This window comes from Syngnathus scovelli, chromosome 8 (genome assembly GCF_024217435.2).
Source record: "Syngnathus scovelli strain Florida chromosome 8, RoL_Ssco_1.2, whole genome shotgun sequence".
In the NCBI taxonomy this organism is placed as follows: Eukaryota; Metazoa; Chordata; class Actinopteri; order Syngnathiformes; family Syngnathidae; genus Syngnathus; species Syngnathus scovelli.
The window spans coordinates 771,272-775,805 of NC_090854.1; the positions used below are offsets into that span (position 1 = coordinate 771,272).

The 4,534-nt window shown below is 46.2% G+C and overlaps 1 pseudogene; it reads right to left on the bottom strand.

The window, feature by feature from the left end:
• Positions 1-730: 730 nt before the first annotated feature.
• On the bottom strand, positions 731-938 carry LOC125974395 (U2 spliceosomal RNA; annotated as a pseudogene).
• Between the last annotated feature and the right edge of the window lie 3,596 nt (positions 939-4,534).

The window sequence follows — 4,534 nt, forward strand, 5'->3', positions numbered from 1 at the left end:
GATCATAGATCTGTGACTTGTTAAAATGTCACTATTTTCTTGCTCTAATTTAAAGTTCTTCAAAAACTTTTTGGTGAAGAAATAAGAAGGTGGCGCGTTAAAAGACACAGGAATTCATTGGTCGATGGGTATTAGCTTTAGTTTCCGGAGGTATGTGTCACGTCTCGCCCTGCTCCACTATGTGTCTGTCTTGGTTTCTGTCTGTGTGCTCGCCCCTCCCCTCCTGTGTGCCCATGATCAGTGTGATTGTTCCCACCTGCCTCTCGTTACCTGTCGTGTATAAAAGTCCTGTCTGCCCCTCTCTCCCTGTCGGATCATTGGTTTTGGTCATTGGTTTTGGTCATTGGTTTTGGTTCCTGTCGTTCGGTGTGTCGTCCTGTCTTGGTGCCGTCATGTCCTGCTGTCTTCTTGTTCCACGTCCCGGTCAGTCAGTCAAGTTATTGTTTAAGTCATGTCAGTTTACCGAGTCTGTATTTTGAGTTGCTTCAATAAACCCTGGTCCGAGCTGCACTTGGTCGTCCTGCTCCATGCTCCACCACCCGACCGTGACAGTATGAGCCCATCCAGAATCGTGTCATTGCTTGGCTTTTCGATGCATTTGGTGTAACGAGCGCGCTTCGCAGGTGCAGGGCAACATATCTGCTTCCGAGGAAGAGTTTTAAGTTCGGGACTCCTTCTCCTCTATTTTTTTTTCTTTTTCTTCATGGTGTCCCTCTTCAGTCCCTCTGACTTGGATTTCCAGGTGAAGTAAAAAATGGCTCGGTCCAATTCTAAAAGCAACTTACTTGCTGGGATGAAAACAGAACTGATTAGTAAAAGCAAGGGTAAAATCACCACTTTTATGGTTAAAATTCTCTCTTCTACGGTCAGCTCTCTTAATCCCCCAAACCCAAGAACAGATACTACACTTTATCTTAGCCAAAAGGCAGAGAAGCGATGGAGTATGCGAGTGAGGGACTCGCTTACAGGCTTCCCCGTCTACCCATTCTCACCAACGGTTTGTTAGAATAGGCCTCTTTGGCACATGTGATTAGCTAGGGAGCTTGAGCTATGCCATTATATCGCTGTAACACTTCTCTTGCTTTATTAGCTTTCTCTACTCTATGAAACCCTTTGCACATATGTAGAAGTCGCTCTCGGTTAAGATGACAAGGTCACACATTATCACACAGGCTAGGCAGTCGCCTCCTTGCAGGAAGGCGGCCAGAGTAGTATAAGAGCAGGAACCTTGGCGCTGGGAGAGGAACCTTCTTCTGCATCTCGCAGAAAGGGCTCCACAGCTGTGCATCAATCATTTTGGCATACATTAAATAGTTAAACTGTGAAGGCTTTCTCTTGGTAATTACTGTTAGCATATCGAGCATTAAAGATAAAGAACTGGGAACAAACCTAACAGGTTACAGTACGGAACAGAGTGCTGCTCTAATGGGCACTAAAAAATCGGCAAACTTGTCTGATGACTTATTTGTTCACTCTTCTTCATCCGCAGTAATGCATGTAGTAGTTCACGAGGCATATATGTGTCCCCTTTGACCAGTCTCTATCCAAATACACAGTGTAGATACCTATTAAAATGGTAGACCCGATGAACATGAAAGGCAAATGAGAATTTGCCAAGAACTTTCCAGGGTCATCATATGTACAACGGCTGCGCCAAAAGGAGTCAGGCCAGAAGAATACAGCGGAACTAACACAAGATTTGAACGCACGCCTTAGTAGAGACTGAGAGCCTAAATCCAGCGCTTCAGCGACACTACCTACCAACTGCAGTTTCAACATTGAATTTTGTTGACATTTCTAATAAAATGTGAAAGTGGATAAAAAGTTGGTTTCTCCACCAGCATCCAGGTTAGTGCTGCCCGACTGAGCTTTGTTCATAATGTAATGAGTGACAGTCAGAATCCAGTTACGAGTTGGAACCGAATGCTTGTTAGCCGATTAGAGGACTTGATGAATTGCTAGCACTGAGCAGCAGAGTGGCGCAGCGGGAGCGTGCTGGGCCCATAACCCAGAGGTGGATAGATCAAAACCATCCTCTGCTGTTTGTCTGGTTTGGACCTTCTTTCAAGTCATGCTTTTGAGAAAAAATGTCGTGCGCATTATCTTTTCCACACGTTGGTTGTGCTGCACCTGGAGGCAGGGCTCGAAGGCGAGCGTCTGGTGGCCGGGCCTTCGCCCATGGGGCCCGGCCGGGCACAACCCGAAAAGGAAACGTTGGTCCCCCTTCCCATGGGCTCACCACCTGTGCGAGGGGCCAAAGGGGTCGAGTGCAGTGTGAGCTGGGCGGTGGCCAAAGGCAGGGACCTTGGCGGTCTGATCCCCGGCTGCAGAAGCTAGCTCTTGGGACATGGAATATCACCTCTCTGGCTGGAAAGGAGCCCGAGCTGGTGTGCGAGGCAGAAAAATTCTGACTAGATATAGTCGGACTAGCCTCCACGCACAGTTTGGGTTCCGGTAGAAGCCCTCTCGAGAGGGGCTAGACTCTCTTCCACTCTGGAGTTGCCCACGGTGAGATGTGTCGAGCAGATGTGGTGGGTATACTTATTGCCCCCCCGGCTGGGCGTCTGCACATTGGGGTTCACCCCGGTGAACGAGAGGGTAGCTTCCCTCCGCCTTCAGGTGGGGGGACGGGTCCTGACTGTTGTTTGTGTCTATGCCCACCCTTCTTGGAGTCCCTGGAGGAAGTGCTGGAGAGCGCTCCTTCTGGGGACTCCATCGTTCTACTGGGTGACTTCAATGCTCACGTGGGCAATGGCACCAGGACTTTGTAGTTGTGTCATCAGATTTTCGGCCGCATGTTTTGGACACTCGGGAGAAAAGAGGGGCGGAGCTGTCAACTGATCACCACCTGTTGGTGGGTTGGCTCCGATGGTGGGGGAAGATGCTGGTCCGACCTGGAAGACCCAAACACTCTGTGAGGGTCTGCTGGGAACGTCTGGCAGAATCTCCTGTCAGGAAGAGCTTCAACTCCCACCTCCGGCAGAGCTTTTCCCACGTCCCGGGGGAGGCGGGGGTCATTGAATTTATATAACTCGACCTCTACGTTTTAAGCTTGATGAGCCAAAATATCAGATCTTGCTCTTGTTTCCTACCGTTTTAGCCTATTTGTTTTATCCAAATCTGTTCAATCTCTGATTATAATCTGTAGCCCTACGTATTTTTCAAATTTTTATTTATTTATTTATCAAATCTCCTCAGTTCTGTCAAACTCAGTGCACAATGAACCTCCCTTCCACTTTGAACCAAGCTTCACCAAATTTGGGAACGCCGTAGCAAGGAGTGCGATTTGGTTGTCGGACACTCCAAGTCCATATCTTTTTGCCGCACTTCACCCTCTCAAGTTGGTGTTCTTTTGTTGTTGCTTCAGAGCGACCCCATCCATCACTCTTGAATGAGTCCATTGTTCAAATGAGTCAATTTTCATCATTGTGAGTTCCTCCGCTTTTCACTGTCTTTTCTCGTCCCCGAGGATGTTGTCTGTCCTCCGGAGTGTACTTGTCCTCCTCCAAGCACAACAGCAGTCTTTTCTTGTCCTTCGCCAAAGGTCAAAGGTGCTTCAGAGCCAGGCACCATTTTGTAGTTGTTCACGGCTGCAGGCGAAGTCTCGGATTGGGTTTCAGGGACTCTGACACTGAGAATGACAGGCTGGGACATCAAACTTGTAAGACTATTTCCAAATGTAGCTGCTTCCATCAATTTGCTGGTAACGTTTATTTACCAAACTTCAAATTCTCCTAATAACAGCGGTCTCGGTTTTATATCGTAAATCCTGCAACTCATCCTATTTTTGAGCTACATTTTATCTATAGTTCCAATTTAATCGGACAGTATGTTGTCTTCAGTATCATTATTGAAAATCAACTCATCGAGGTCTGCTTTCCACATCAAGCCCTGATCTGTATGTCTTGACCTCTCACATGTTATTGTCATGCTTGCTCAAAAATGTGACTTAGAGTATGGTGCTGTGAATTCTCAATCTCCCCAATGAAATTGGATCCCACCTCGTAGTTCTTATCGTTCTCATGTTCCTGTTAGCCTGCAATTGTCCAAATCAAAAATGTTTTCTTTTAACTGTCTTTCTTTTGAACCTCTAAATCTCTCGTGTTGCTAACCTATCTACACCAGAACAAAAAAATTACCACAATATAACACCAAATGTATTCGAAAATTCATTGTCATAACGTGTTGTATTATTACTATCTTCCACTATCTGTCCTACTCACTCCCCCCTTTTTGAGGCTTGGCAACGCCCATGCCTCACACCTTGACAAACTTTTTGGGAGAATGCGTTCTTTACTACATACGATTCCATCATCATTTAAGTTGACTTTCTTTCCAAAACGCTTCTCAATTTCTCAGTTCACACATCTTCTGCATGTGTTACTGGTTCTCCAGTTTTTTTTCTTCTAGTTAATTATCAATCCAAAAGTTACGTGTTTCTTTCTAACATTCAACCTGCTCAAAATCATTCTTTCATCAAAGTCGCTCTACTAATTTTCCATAGTAGTCGCCAACGACTTCAACCATTCAACCT